Source organism: Pleurodeles waltl, chromosome 7, assembly GCF_031143425.1.
Source record: "Pleurodeles waltl isolate 20211129_DDA chromosome 7, aPleWal1.hap1.20221129, whole genome shotgun sequence".
NCBI lineage: Eukaryota > Metazoa > Chordata > Amphibia > Caudata > Salamandridae > Pleurodeles > Pleurodeles waltl.
The window spans coordinates 1353698836-1353715366 of NC_090446.1; the positions used below are offsets into that span (position 1 = coordinate 1353698836).

General features: G+C 43.1%; 1 protein-coding gene across 6 annotated transcripts in view; it reads left to right on the plus strand.

The window, feature by feature from the left end:
* LOC138246301 (galactoside alpha-(1,2)-fucosyltransferase 2-like) overlaps nucleotides 1-16531 on the plus strand; it is a 142324-nt gene that overhangs the window by 24001 nt on the left and 101792 nt on the right. For 4 of the 6 annotated variants that reach the window (XM_069200780.1, XM_069200775.1, XM_069200781.1 and 1 more), the window contains one exon: nucleotides 13107-13259. The gene's annotated coding sequence lies outside the window, so the exon portion shown is untranslated. Of the gene's footprint in view, nucleotides 1-8850; nucleotides 9058-13106; nucleotides 13260-16531 lie in introns of all 6 variants that reach the window. The other 2 variants (XM_069200776.1, XM_069200778.1) reach the window with 1 other exon arrangement.

Genomic DNA, 16531 nt, shown 5'->3' on the forward strand with positions numbered 1-16531 from the left:
ATGCAGGCATGCGCAAAAATGACCTGCAGAGAGTGTGCCCTAATGAAGAAAATCAGAAAATAGGCAAGTTAGAAGAAAATATTAAGAACAAAAAAATTCAAGTGTCATTCTCATTAACATCCATGGAGAGCAGAGAATGTTGATTCAAAAATGCATGGAGCTCTTCAGGACGCTGGAATGACTTTGAAATAACAACTTTCCAAATTCACTTAGTGAAGACTCCATATTTAATTCCAGAGCTTTTTAGATGAGGTCGAAGTGCTGTAAATTCTGTGTGAATATTAACTGAATGCTTTGCAAAGTCTTGATGCCTAAAATTGTTATTGCCAATAACCAACAAAGATGGAATCTCTTTTGCCAACTTCTGTATCATTACCAAATGATGATGCCGCAGTACTTTAAAAATCATTTGACATGTTTTACTATGGCTTCAATTACGGTGGGAAGGAATTATACGTGCCTTATCAATTTCATAATGTTATTTTAATTTTAAGTGAAGAAGACCAAGGAGAAAGTTTTCCAGATAATGTCTACAGTTATTTCCTTGAGCATCTTCTGGCAGGTTAAAAATGTGCAAATTATAATGACAATTGCAGTTGTCTAAATCCAGAAATAGTAACCTTTGACTTGATGGGTACCATACTGTTAATTTTTGGTTTATTATCTTGGGTTTTTATTGTGTTATCAGAAACTTTCATACAGAAACTTGCCATATCTTTACAAATATTTCTGATTTCTGTTGGAATGTTATCTGTATTTTCATGTACAGCTTGCAATTCATCTAATACTTTCATACAGAGACTTGCCATATCTTTACAAATATTTCTGATTTCTGTTGGAATGTTATCTGTATTTGCATGTACAGCCTGCAATTCATCTAATAAAGTACATAACGAAGGCTCATTAGCATCCACAATTGTTTACTTGACTGGGAGTAGGTTGTGTGCATTTGTTAGTCATGACATGCACATTCTTTCTTTCCATATTAATAAAGTACTGACTATAAGGCAATAAACTAAGATACAATGACAGTAAAAGGAGCAAGGCAGGATCTCCTTAAACACCAGTAGGTGCAGCTGCTAAAACTAGCTGTGGGAGTGTTCTAGGCATCTGCCTCACCCTTTCCTTGCAATAAGTCCACCCTCCTGACAGGAAACGTCAGTGGCAGTATGAGAGAGAGACCAGAGAGGAGCTCCACGTGAAACATGCATATGTAAAACAGGCAAACTTCCAGAAAAGGCCCTCTTAAGAAGCGCTGGCTATCAGGTACCACGACAGGTCAAATTTTTGCCAAAATGAATGCCTATTATGTCATAAAATGTCGTCGATAAAATGGGCACTGGTTTAACTGGTATTTGGAGACCCCAGTAAACACTCTCTGCTGTGCACAAGATATGAGAGTCAGTGATATGTACAGGGGGTCCAGGAAGGTTGGATTGGAATGGCTTGCCAACAGTCATGGGCAAGTGTTCTAGGAAGTAAATAAATAGGCATCCTGGGTCATTAATGCCCCTCCATATCTTTGGCAAACTCATTATAGAAAGTAAACCATCCTAGCTCACAAGCAGAGGAAGAGCACTACGGTGATTAGGAATGACTTGTCCACTGTTGTTTTAAAAATAAAATATATCTGCAGCATGTTTTCAGCCATGGATTCAATGGAAACATGAGGAAACTTGTTAAAGCCTTCAACATAGGGAAGGAAGACACCCTAAATGCCGACAACATTCTCATGCTCCTCACATACAGGCAATCATGCTACTTACATCAATCCACATCACTCACATACTACGAGTCACACACTACCAGAAGAACCTTCACATCCCTCACATACAAGCCTGTCGCGTAGGCTCTCATTATCCTAATCAGACTACTGGATTTTGAGCAGCAAGATCATTCACAGTGTGGGGGACTGAGTCTGACCCACATAGGATGACACTTGTCGCTCTAAATCCCGGTTTTGCTCCGGCTAACTAGCAGTGCCTCATCTCTCCCAAACGGCAGAGACAATTGGACAGCCGAGCACATGACATATTAGTACTTCTCAGGGAAGTCGTGGTCACTCAGGTCACAACCGGTTCTCTCACACACAGTGCTGTCTCCTATATAAATGACAATAAAGGCAGTATGAGTTTTAAAGATTGGTTTAATAAAATGACTGCATTTTAGATAGCAAAGCGTGAGCTGTAATAACCAGAACTACACAACACAGTAATATTAAAATAGTGACGATGAGAGTGAAGCACAAGAATAAGGCTATGATAGTGCCGCTAGGTTATTCTTTCTCTAAGTTATATTTTTGAGCACAGCATCTTAAGCTCTAAGCCTGACTTTCAGGTTCCCCTGGGAGGACATCGACCCTCATACCTGAGCAAAGGACTGTAATCTGCATCGGCATCTGCAACGGGGCATTCAGCATACAGTTGTGGTTCCCTAGCTGGAATCTCCCTCTTGACGTTTACTAGGACTAGAAAGTGTTTTTATAACTAACACGCAGATGTTCTGAGAAAATGTCCCTATGTAAGGATGTGTATTTTCTTCGAATGCTGGAGACTAAACTTCTACCACGTTTACCGGCAATGTACCAGACTGTAGCCTTGACTGAAGCACAGGGCGGTCAAGAATTCATTATTTGAGAACACAGTGCTGAACTAAGCTAAACAGTGTGAAAGAAGAAATTAAAACAAGACCGTAAAAACTGTTATTGTAAAATAACAGTGCGGAGCTGAATAAAATATATCTAGGGCAAAGTGCACAGCGGTCTAGTATGTTAAACGAACGTGCATGGAGCTGTACATCAAATGGCTACACAACAAGCTGACTTGAATTAAAGACAGTATTCTCATTAGAGTGGCAATCACACATGACTGGAAGCATTCTCACCCCTCTTCCCCAAATTAGCGAATGCAAAAAGAAGAGATAATGGATGGAATGCTGAACAAATCAAACATTCACCCGGAGTCACAGACCTGGGTTTAATCTGCAGTTTTTTGCTCACCACACCACCCCAGTTTCGACCCAGCCATATGCAAATTGGCCTTGACCCTGCTCCCCATGAGAACAGTCCAGCCTGAACTGTTAGGCCAGCTCCCCCCAGACCAGAAACAAGCATCCTAAGACTGGTTTCGGGGCATTACCGTTCATCAGGCAGGCTAGCTTGAATCTGGTGGCATAGCGAGTACGGGGCCCATGTCTAGGCATACCCTTCCCACTTAGGGTGACTTTTTGCATTTGTCGCCCTAAATGTGAAGGGTATATCCAGATGTGGGTCCCAAGCTCTCTGTGCCACTGATGTTACCCTTGACCAAGAAAATAATGAACAAAATGTCAATTCAAGTGCCAATGTCAGGCGCCATGCCATCTGTGCATGTCTCACTAGGATATGTGTATTAGACTGTGGTTCAGAGGCCATACATGTGTGTCCGAATGCACATGTCAGCCATTTTAGATTAGATAATTTTAGAGTACCAATGATATGTGTGTATGATGCAGGTTTGGCTACTGTGAGGGCTTTGCTTTCTCAGATGACTGCTAGCTCTAAAGCTGTGTACCAGATATCTCAGTAGTATTTGTTTGTCAGGTTGCTTAGTACAAAAAAGTGAGGGTCTAGTTGCTATCAGTCAGTCCTCTCATGCTGGTATTTGTCAGATGTTTGTACACCAGATAGCTGTGAAGGACTGCTGTGTACCAGTCGCATGTATCAGGCTGCTCTGTTCTGTCCACTCTTTTTGAAGTTCTGCTGAAGCCAACCTATCATGGAAAATACAAAGAAATTGGGCTTTGGGTTAGCACGCTTTAGCCCTTTGGTTTTTTGGATCAACCCCCTCCAGTCATTGGTTTGAGACTTTCTCAATCATCCTTTAGATAAGAACACAATAATATTTGTCTTTCACTGTCATGATTTTGGCTATTAGGTGTAAGCTTCCATCACCTAGATAGTGTTTTCACTGCAGTGTATTAGGTGCATTGTTTTTGGGAGAAGCCACAACTGACAGAGACTATTTAGTAAGCATAGAAGTAATCTTTGAAAGGTTCCTTGCCCAAAAGAAGCATTTACAAATCCAATCACTCTTGCATATGCAAGAGCTAGTGGCTTTGCCAATGGGTTTTAATCATGCTGCACACCAGCATGGCTGCCATTCAGCATGTATAAAAGTTAGTAGCATAAAAGAGAATAGCATGGAGTGGAGTGTCATAGAGCAGAGTGCTGAAGAGTTGTGTAGAGTGTTGTAGAGTGGAGTGCAGTGCCTTCTAATGGAGTGCCCTGCAGTGTTGTGAAGTGTTGTGGACATCAGTGGAGTAAAATGGAGTGGAGTTGAGTAGTGTAGTGTGGAGTAAACAAGAGTTGAATAGAGTGGAAGGGTGTAGAGTAGAAGTGCATAGAGTAGAGAAGACTGGGGTGGCGTAGAGTTAAGAAGGATGTCGTGGAGTGGCATAGAGTAGCATACAGTGGAGTATGGCGTAGACTTGAGTAGTGGAGTACAGTGGAATAGTGTGTCACAGAGTAGAATGGAGTGGGGTTGAGTAGAAAGGTGTAGAGGGAGAGGCATAGAGCGGAGTAAAGTGGGGTAGAGGGAGTTAAGTAGCATGGAATAGAATGGAGTGATAAAGAGTTGTGTAGAGAGTCATAGAGTGACATAGAGTGAAGTTAAGTGTCATAGAGTGTCATCGAGTGGATTGTCATGAGTGGAGTAGTGTAGAGTTGAGAGGCATAGAATGAAGTGGAATTGTGTGTCACAGAGTAGAGTGGAGTGGGGTAGAGTAGAATGGTGTAGAGTGGAGAGGCAGAGAGTGGAGTAAAGTGGCATAGAAGAAGTTAATTAGCGTAGAATATTGTGGAGTGACATAGAGTGATGTTAAGTGTCATAGAGTGTCGTAGAGTGAATTGTCATGAGTAGAGTGGTGTAGAGTTGATTTGCATAAAGTGGAGCAGCATAGCATAGAGTTGAGTAAAATGCCCTAGAGTTGTGTGGCCTGGTGTGGAGTGGTGTGAAGTGTCATAGAGTGGAGTAAAGTGCCATTGAGTGCAGGGGTAATGGAGGGGCATACAGTGTATTAGAGTAGCATACAGTGGAGTGGCATAGAGTGTTGCAGAGTGGAGTGGCATTTAGTGGTGTAGAGTGAAATAGTGGTGTAGAGCACAGTGGAGTAGAGTGTTGTCAAGTGAAAAGACATAGAGGGGGTCATTATAACCCCGGCAGTAGGTGATAATGTGGCATTTTGAGTCTGCCTACCACCATGGTTTTTGTGGTGTTCGCAACGCCACGAAAACCATGGCGGTAGACCCTACCAGTAACTGGGAATTCCTTCCCTGTCACTGGTAGGAGGCTCACAACCCCCAAACACTCCCCAGATGCCCCCACCTCTCCTCCATCCACGCTCCCCCATTCCGATCCCCTACCCCCATTCACGCAAACTCACAGACACACACCACGCATACACACACTCACTCACACTGGCATACACACATTCATTCATGCATGCATTCATTCATTCTCACACACATCCGTACACACATTCACACTGACATTCAGACACGCATCCACATTCCCATTTGTACATGCATTCTCACACATGCATATGCCTACACAAACAACATTACACACACAGTCACATTCACAGAAACACTCACACATTCATGCACACAACCCCACACACACAACACCCCCCTCCCCTGTCGGAAGCCCAACTTACCTGCATTCAGGGGGTCTTCTGGCAGGGAACCGGACAGGGGGTTGCTACCACCAGCAGCGCCGGCCAGCAGAACACTGCTAGGCTGTATCATGTGTCATGATACAGACGGCGGGGGTCTACTGGCGTGGCGCTGCTGGTGGTAGCAGAGCCACCTTACCACCATCCGCCAGTATGGCCACAGCCGGATTTCTGCCCTTCTTGTGGCAGAAGACCGGCTGTGGTCATAATTTGGTGGATGGATGGTAGCCGATGCGACGGTCTTTTGGCAACCATCGTCGCATCGGTAGGTGGGTTATACCGCTAGTGTCATAACTAGGGCCAGAGTGTTGTAAAGTGGAGTGGAGTGTATTAGAGTAGAGTGTCATAGAGTGGCATGTTAAAAAGTGGAGTGTTGTAGAGTGGAGGGGCTTAGAGTGCCAGGGCATAGAGTGTCAAAGAGTTTGAGGGGAGTAGAGTGTTGTAGAGTGAAGTGGAATGTCATAAAGTAGCGTGTCATAGACTGGAGAGGTGTAGACTGGAGTAAAGGGGTATGGAGTTGCATAGAGGGAATTGCATAAAGTGAAGGAGAGTATCTTAGAGGAGATTGGTGTTGAGTAGTGTAGTGTGGAGTAAACAAGAGTTGAATAGAGTGGAAGGGTGTAGAGTAGAAGTGCATAGAGTAGAGAAGACTGGGGTGGCGTAGAGTTAAGAAGGATGTCGTGGAGTGGCATAGAGTAGCATACAGTGGAGTATAGCGTAGACTTGAGTAGTGGAGTACAGTGGAATAGTGTGTCACAGAGTAGAGTGGAGTGGGGTTGAGTAGAAAGGTGTAGAAGGAGAGGCATAGAGTGGAGTAAAGTGGGGTAGAGGAAGTTAAGTAGCATGGAATAGAATGGAGTGATAAAGAGTTGTTTATAGAGTCATAGAGTGACATAGAGTGAAGTTAAGTGTCATAGAGTGGATTGTCATGAGTGGAGTGGTGTAGAGTTGAGAGGCATAGAGTGAAGTGGAATTGTGTGTCACAGAGTAGAGTGGAGTGGGGTAGAGTAGAATGGCGTTAAGTGGAGAGGCATAGAGTGGAGTAAAGTGGCATAGAAGAAGTTAAGTAGCGTAGAATATTGTGGAGTGACATAGGTGGGTTATACCGCTAGTGTCATAACTAGGGCCAGAGTGTTGTAAAGTGGAGTGGAGTGTAGTAGAGTAGAGTGTCATAGAGTGGCATGTTGAAAAGTGGAGTGTTGTAGAGTGGAGGGGGTTAGAGTGCCAGGACATAGAGTGTCAAAGAGTTTGGGGGGAGTAGAGTGTTGTAGAGTGAAGTGGAATGTCATAAAGTAGCGTGTCATAGAGTGGAGAGGTGTAGGCTGGAGTAAAGGGGCATGGAGTTGCATAGAGGGAATTGCATAAAGTGAAGGAGAGTTTCTTAGAGGAGATTGGTGTTGAGTGGAGAACCATGTCATGGTGTGGCATGGGGTACAGTAGAGTCTGGTAGAGTGGATTGGCATAGGGTAGAGTGGAGTAAAATAGACTGCTGTACAGTAGAGTGGTGCAGAGTGCAATGTTGGAGTAGAATGGAGTGAAGTGTCATAGAGTGGAGTGGCATAGAGTGGTATAGAGTGTTGTGGAGTGAAGTGCTGTAGAGTGGAGTGTCATAGAGTAAAGTGGAGTAGTGTGTAGGGACGTAGAGTGTAGAGGCATAGAGTTAAGAGTGTAGACTGGAGGTGCGTACAGTATAGGGATGTAGAGCAGAGTATAGTGTCATTGAGGGAGTGGCATAGAGTGTCCTAGAGTTGAGTAGCATAGTGTGTCGTACAGTGGAGTGGTTTCGTGTAGATTGGAGTGTTGTAGAGTTGAGTGGCACAGAGTGGAGTAGAGTGTTGTGGAATGTCATAGAGCAAAGTGCCGTGGAGTGGACTCTCATAGAGTAGAGTAAAGTGTTGTAGATTGGAGTGGCATAGAGTTTGAGTGGTTGCTTGAATTGGTGTAGAGGAAATTGCAGAGATAGGAGTATGGTGATGTAGAGTGGAATGGCATAGAGTGAAGTAGAGTAGAGTAGAGTGAGATAGAGTGGAGTAGAGTGTTAAAGAGTGACGTAGAGTGGTAGGGCGCAGGATGGTGGATCATATAGTGGTTTCGAGTGGAGAGTTATGGAGTGCAGTAAAGTGTTGTATAATGAAGTGGCATGAAGTGGAGTGGCGAGGCATAGACTGGAATAAAGTATTGTAGGTTGGAGTGGTTTGAAGTGATGTAGAGTGGAGTAAAGAGGTGTAGAGTGGAGTGGCATAAATAGGAGTATAGTGGCATCAACTGAAGTGGCAAATAGTGGTAAAGAGTGAGGTGGCATGGAGCGTAATAGAGTGGAGTAGAGCAGAGCAGAGTAGAATGTCAGCGTGGAGGGGCATAAAGTGGAGAGACATAGAGTAGTGCAGTGTAGAGTGGAGTAACGTGTTGTAGAGTGGAGTGGCATGGAGGGGAATGCTGTGGAGTGGAGTAGAGTGGAGTGGTGCAGCATAGAGTGGAGCAAAGTGTCAGCGCTAAATAAAGTGGTGTGGAGTGTTATAGAGTGGAGGTTTGTAGAGTGGTGTGTCCTAGAGTAGACTTTCATAGAATGCAATGGTGTAGAGCGATGTGTCATAAAATAGAGTGCCATAGAGTGGAGTGTCATAGAGTAGAGTAGGTTGGCCTAGAGTTAAGAGGAGTAGAGTGTCATAGAGTGGCGTGTCTGAAACTGAAGTGGGATAGAGTGAAGTGGCGTGGAGTGTCATACAGTGACATGTTGTAGATTGGAAGTGAGTGGAGTGAAGCAGAGTTGAGTAGAGTGTCATAGAATGAAATAGTATAGAGTAGATTTGGGTAGAGTGGAATGGCATAAAGTGTAATATGCATAGTGTGGTAGCACACTACCATTACAGACAATATATTTTCAGTTAAAATGACCATTACATTTGCACACACAGTTTTACTGATAAAACTATATAGCGCACAAACGATAATGTGTGGAAATGGCATTGCTTATTGTACTGTTTTGATCATATTAAAATATGTGTTTCAGAATTAGAAACAAAATTACTTTATATGTGCTTTCCTAATTCTTCTGTATTCTTACATGTTTGCACAGTTCATTCATAGACATTGAAATTTTGCTGTGTGCTAGAAAACACCTTTCCTTTCTCACCCCAGTATCCAGAGAAAGAAAAACAAACACCAAGCTTCCTTGGAAGACAGAGCCTGACATTCAACTCTTGTCTTTGAATGCACAGCTAATGCGACAAGATAAGAACAATATGTAAGGGTCTGTTTACAGAAAGCGAACACTCATGGACGAATACAATAAACAGGCTATGATCCACGGGAGAGACAAATACATGCTGGACTGCCTAAAACGAAGTAAGCTAGCAAATAAAAAGCAAGCAAATGTGCGTTACAAACCACAAAGTCACTGGTAAGCAAGGGGCGTATTGCATTCCCAGGGAAGCTTTCAGAATATTACCAATAAGTCTTTACACAACTTGACAGTTACACTGTCTAAGCTTTGACCTAAAAACAACAGATTTATTTAATGTGCTACATTTATTTCACACCTATTTTCTCTGAAGGCAAGGTCCCAAAATGTAGGATTATAAATCCTGTGCTTGCTAGTTAAGTTTGTGAAGTTATACAAAGTTCACATGAACATATATGTATTCATTATGCAATGTTTGGTTCGAAGGCACGTGTGGCCATGTTTGATTCTTCGTAAACTCATTTTTACTTCTTTATATATTTGCAAGTAGCACCTGTTACTCAGAGGAGGGGCCACATATTTGATGTCATATTTGCATAAATAATCTTTAAAGCCTCTTCAGTTGTGAAATTGTTGCAGGATGCAATGGAAGCTCCAGAGGAGGATACAGTTGCGGCACTATTGTTCAGTGCAATACATAAACCTCCCTATAGGAGAAAGTAATTCATAATACTGTCTGTGGCGCTTCGCCCTCTTTCTGTTGACATTTTCAGGTAAGTAAGTGGGTCTTGGATTCAAACTTGCCTGCCGCATTCCTGTGGAATCCATCAACATGATTTCTAGATCTAGCAGAGCTAACCCTATGCCACTTTACTGCCTAAATGTAATGTTTCTCTATACAGTTAACAGTTAAAAGCAAGAAAACCAAGAAATCAAGCAATTCTTATTGAAGCCTAGGGGATCTTTGAGTAAGAAACTTGAAGGAAATTGATCTTCAAAGAAGCAGATTATAGAAGTGTCTAAAAATCACTTAGTTGTCAAAAATCAACCAGTGCATTAAATAGGTTCAGAAAATATGTTATTTTCAAACAGAACCTTGAAAAAAGTTACATTCCCTGCACAACTCCAAGTCTTCGCTGAGAAGGTCACTTTGTGGAGACTGCACATCTCTTGAGATTGTACTTGTAAAGTGCAATTATATAGCTATTACTACTGCTGAAAAGACATTAAATGCTTTGTGGTGAGTTGTACGCCACTCCCAAACTCAAGGGTAAAGGTTAACAAGTTAGTACATAGTTTAAACATTTTTTCTTCTTTTGTTTCCTTGTGGATAAGTTGTGGCAATAATATTAAGTTAGTTTTCTTTGAGATCGCATGCACTTACTGTATTTTATTGAAAGGGATAGGAAAATTGAAGTGGATTATTAAAGGGAAGATGTGAGCTGTTGTTTGTAGTGGTGGAAATGTGCACCTGTTATATGGATGAACTGGATGAAGGACGGGAGAGTTCACAGTGACCTAAGATGTTTGGGATGACTGAAGGTATGGCAAAGTTTGAAAGTTGTTTAAAAGTGAATATATATGTATAGTGACAAAGCATTTTTTAGTTATGAATAAGGGCAGGTTGCAATTGCACTTGCACTACAAATCCCATAATGCCTTGGACTATATATAAGGCATGTCTAGGAGAACTAAAAGTGTCCAGAACCACTTGATGTCGAAACGCATTGTGGTGTAGATTGTTGTATTAAAAGAACATTGCTGATTGAAGTGTCCGGGTGTGCAGCGGTATTCTCTTTGATATAAACGTTTGTAAGGGGTAGTGAACTGCTCCCCTCATGCTAGCACTCGCAGTAGGAGCATGCCGCTTACAGTTCTGGTGTTTGAATATATAAATATATATTAATATATAATAAATATATATATATACATAGATTTTTTCTTCTTCCCAATAATTACAAATTAATATAAATATATAAATGTAATTTATTGTTTTGAGCATATATATATGTCTGGAAGCCACATAAGAGATAAGAGATCCGGACTCCAACCTGCACACTCCAAATTCAAAAATCACATTATTGGCAGCGTGCACCTCCTCGTCCAACACGTTTCACCTGTAGCTTTGTTCACGGTATGGAACAGGAGTTGACAAGAAGCTTTTCTGCACAAACAAAACATAAACAACAGACAAAAATTGTCACAAACTTTCAACCCATCTCCAAAAGTGTCCAAATTTTTTAAAAATATGCCTGGTTCACAACCGATTTCACCGGTTAAAGTTATCCCTAGTAGCTAAAATTCATGCCCTAACGTAGCTATAACTCAAACCCCTGCCATGCACAGGTTTGTCATCAATAACTTCAGATGTTGCAGTCGTGTTGTCAATGATGTCATAGATCATTTCATGAGCGATGTAACATGTAAGGTAATTAGCAGTGCATGGCAACAGTGTGAGTTATAGTTACTTTAGGGCAGAACTTCTGGTTACTTGAGATAACTATGACTGGTGAATTTCAGTTGTTTTTTTAGTTTAAAATGTTACGCTGTCACTGAAATTTTCACTTAGTTACAATGCTCCTTTATCTTATGGTTTCAGTGAATATGTAAGGTTTTTTCATGTAGAATATGATTTAATGACAATTATTAACTCTACTGTCATGTTAACCTTTGTTTTTATCAGCTTTATTACTGTGCATAACACAAACCCCTCACAGGCAAGCAACCTCAAGTTGCACATGGCTTTCTGGCATGCGCAGATTGTGGTTGGTCTCGCAAGTCCTATCTTCACTCAGGGAGACCTACCGACTTTGTCAAAGAGTCATAATACCTAAATAATAAAGTACTCCTATTGGATTTATCAAAGGGTGAGCATATCGGTATATTAAAAGCAGATCTATCATCCTTCTTCAAAAATCACCTATATTTTTAATCATATGTATATTTCAGTAATTCTTTCTTTTTATATAATTTTTATTATTGCATTTTGTAGGCTGAAAAATGTGAAAAGAGCCAGAGACATGTTGGTTAACAAAAAAACTTGTCTTTTAAGTATTTTTTTTTTTATTGGCTGGAAAATGTTATGAGTCAGAGATATTGTTTTAAAAAAATAAAACCAATTTGTCTTAAAGTGTTTCTTTTAACATTTTTCATCCCACAAAACACAATCATAAAAACACAAGATGGCCTTGCACTCTAGCTGAAGATAATTTAGACCCAGCTAGGAGGTTTTTGTGAAAAATGTGGTAAGTTCTCCTGGTATCATGGATTCTTTGACCCAGAAGACTTTTTTTTGTTTTATGTTCTTTGGGGGCAGCTTCACTTCCATGTTTGGTGGTGCCCTAGTTCCTTGAAGGGACATCATCAATCCAGCCCAGCTGTAGTCCTGTATGCAGAACCACTGAAGCACGATATATATCTTTGCGGCTCTGCTTCGGAAAGACCACAACGTGACTCATCCCTGATGCCAGACCTCGCATCGCAGCCCTCAGTTCCTTCAGAACTGTTGCTGTGTGAGGCAACCTCGGAACAGACCTTCGCATCACAAACCCCTTGTTGATGACATCCTTGACGATTACGCAGTACTCTGCATCACAGCCCCCAGCTTCCACGGAACCACTGCTGCAGAATGCATCCTTGATGTGAGGTCTCACAACACTCTGCAAACCAGGACTTAAAGTACTTTGTTCATCAGGCCTTACTTGGAACCTGTCCCCATCCCACGTTCCATTGCAGTTGGCCTGAACTTGTTACTTTATTCCAGTGCAGGGCGACCAGATAACGACAGTTAGCACTTTGTGTTTGTAGGCACTATTTTTACTTAAATCTTTAAAATTGCATATCTCCAGTTCTACTGATCGGATTTTTGTTGTTTTGATCTCAAATCATTACTGCATTTTACTTTATATTTCTAAATTGGTGTGGGATTTTTCTTGTGTTGTTTTCACTTTATTTATGTTTGAAGTGCTGCATACATATTTTACACATTGCCTCTACGTTAAGCCTGACTGTTGTGCCAAGCTACTACAGGGTTAAGCACCTGTTAGTTTGGGGTTTGTTTTTTACTTCACCCTGCAAAAATTGTGGTTTCTGCTTGGGTAGGGTTTCACCCCTCTCAAACAGTAATCCAATTTCAAACAGGAACTATAAAAAAAAACCGTCAAAACTAAAGCACTCTGCAACCAGCCCTGATACTGAATCACATTCTTTTTAGGTGGATGTACACACATGATGAACAAACACCATAATTCAAAGGGAAAAAAGCCAATGACTAATGCAGACTGAACCATTACTCCATGCAGTTCACTGTCATCCATTGAAGCAGAGTGTAAATGGAACACAGACAGACCAATGGCAGAAAAGAGCTGTAAGTATCTTTCTGGACATAAATGTTATGTATATAAATTTATATATAGGGGTGTAAATAATATTTAATGATTTTTGTATTACAAGAGCCTGGCTGGCATCTAAACAGAGATTCTAGCAATAATTATTTCACTGCAAATCTTCGCCCCCCCCAGGGTCTGTCATTCAGTACAAAGGTAATCTGATATTTCATGCAATAAAATACTTAACTGTTGGCCTTAATACAGAGAAATACCAATCCACCCTTAAATGTCTGTTAATTTTAACATATGCTTTTCACAATCAATATGTCAAGCCTGATGTGTTTATGTTAGGTTTTCGTAATAGACAGATCTGACTTATGTCAACAGAAATATTATTTATCACACACACACTGCTTAATACTATGCAACAATTTACAAATATTCACAAATTGATGGAATTACCTTTGGATGACATTGTGCAATTTTTCATGTCTCCCCCTAGGGGAAATGTAATCCAGCAAACCACATGACAAAACAATCCCTGGTATCCCAATGCAATATTTACCTGTAATATACAGTGAAAGCACCACAATCTGGAATATAAGCACATCTATTGTGCAAGAGAGTGGTTATCAGTCTTATTACACAAATCAGCATTACAAGAAACATAGACACAGGTTTCAAGACTTTAAAAAGTGAAGAATACTTTTAGATTACTTCTTGATTACCCTGGATTAACCTGGTGTAACATCATACCCTTGATTAATCTGATGTAATACCATTTTACACCCCTACAGAGTGCAGTCCCACAAACAAAGAACTAAAGTTCAAAGACACTTGTGCTTGGCATGATGTTGGAACCCTTGAGATGTTATGATTCCTTTGTCCCACCCAACCTAGTGTGGGGACACAAACGTTGCATTGGGGGGACACCGCGCTGTTCTTGCAGCTCCCCCTGGCAATGGGCACTTGGTTGGTGCTGACCTCTTCCTCCTGGGGCCACTGCAAGCTGAACACTCAGCTCAGAATGATAGTGGGCCTAGCAAGGCTTTGTGGGACATATGCATATGAGCAGCTCTCCCGCTGTGCCAGGGAGAGCCGCTCTGCTTCCTTTCATGCGGCCTCGCAGTGAAGCAAAGCCAAGAGAGAGAGAGCTCTCCCCTGTGCAGGACCTTTTAAGTAGGGGCAGAAGTGTCAATAAGACCTACACCTCTGGCCAATCCAGATGTGCCACATCATTTCTTTCCCCCTGTCCCCTCCTTCCTGCACAGTCTTCTGGGATAGTTCAAAATGGCGTCCTCCAGGAGTTTGGGCCACTTGTGCTCTGACACTCAGCCCCTAATTCCTAACACTCCTTTTCGGGCTTCTCCACCCATTTCCTGGCAGGGGCTGACAGCTGGCTGATGCCCTGAAGGCCCTGCTCAGGCAGCTTGATAGAACAGTATCTGATCCTAATACTGAGCTGAGTCAGAGAAAGGTGACATTCCTGCGTGACCCATAAGTTGTACAACTATGCTCTTGCAACCTACTGCATCATTCTTTTCATATAGGTTATAGTGTACATTGGTGTGACTCTGGTCTCTGTGGGCCTTAGGGGACCTAAGTTATGCCCCAGGCCACTCTTTCCTATTGACATTGAATGGAGTGCCCTACAGTGAAAAGACAGTAAGCACACTGATGTTGACATGTACTAGCGTGATGGTCAGAACCGTCCTCTCACACACGCTGCACCACCTGATTCCTATGGGGAAGAAGTAGCCACCACACATGGGTAGTCTTCCTCTGGTCAGTGATAACAAGTATTGAAGGGTTCTGACCAGACAACTCCCTCGCCAATTGTCGGCGACCCCCAATACTTTACGCTGGTCATCGGCCACAAGTCCACCTCCTTTGCCAAACCACAAGATCACCTTACATGGTCAGAGAAAACTTAGGCCTACCCTTGCCCAGGGTCGTGCAACACTATGCCCTCCCCTCCTTTGGACAAGAGTACAGTGCCTCTGCACTGCTGCCTCCACATTGGGTAGATGTAGAACCTACTTCTTGGGCCACTGGCTGGTCTCCCTTCTGAGGTTTATCCCATCCAGTACCCTATTTCCTTTGGTTCCCTACATCCTGAAAAATGCAGATTCATTGGACCCTCACCCTCAGCATGCTGCTGGGGTCTTTGCTGTCACCACCCATTAGGGACAACTGCCTTTCCACACGGACGAACAGCACACTCGGGACGTTCGGTACCCCTCCCACACAGAGAGGCGCCCCTGAGCCGCACTCCCTGAAAAGATACCAGTCCAGCCTCACTGCCGCACCAGCAGTGTTGGAGGAGGAGCACTGTGGATGCCTCGTAAGGCAACCCACAACTCCCTTCCACCATTTTGGTAGTTCCACACAGAACCCACCCTAGGGACCTAGACTCTACCTTTGTTCTACACTGCGAAAACAGGGCCTAGCCCCTATCTTCTCTAGGGAACGAGCTCTATCCCCTAGAGTACCATTGGAGGACCCGCGGGCCATGGGTCAGCTTCACCCAGGCCCACTTCCTTGGGCCCTCTAGGTCTCGCACCCTCACTTCAGGAGATCCTCCAGATCCCTGGTTAGCTAGCGCACCCTGCAAAGGCGCACAGGGTCCCTTCACTTAAGATAGGCCCCACCTGTCTCCCAGGAGCACATGGTCCCCTCACTTAAGAAAGGCCCCACCTGTCTCCAGGTGATTGTTAACTGTGCCAATGCAGTCAGACCTGCTCTGGCACCTTGCTGAGGGGACACCCCCCAAGCCATTGCCTCCTTACAGGCCCCCCGGGCTCACCCTGGAGCTGTGACAACAACAATGGTGCCCCACGCAGTGGTCTGCTAAGCAAAATCATCTGCAGCCTGTCACTCATCGTCAGCTCAGAGTGCCCTCTAACAGACATGGCCCCCTGCCCCCTTCCTTTTGTCCTGGGGTCTGACCCCAATGGACCTACCTGACTAGTCAGTCGGTTGGGCACCAACTCAACCACCACCTCAGGTTCTAACTATCTTTTCTCAAGGATGACATACTTTTGGTTCCTTTGAGTATCCTCCTACCCTACCCTGACACCTCAGGGCCCACCACTAACTCCCTCGGAACTCCTCATGGTTAGTTACATAGCCTGCCTAGCGAACCTAGGGGCTAACAATACACTTACTTTGGGGCCACCCACCACCATGGGTCACCCCTGGGCCACTCACCCTCCACCCACCAGATAACCTGGGGTGAGCAAGGAAATCACAACTTCCTTGCACCCTTCCCCCACCATGGAAACATTTTGCGGGGTTCCCCACCGTGAGA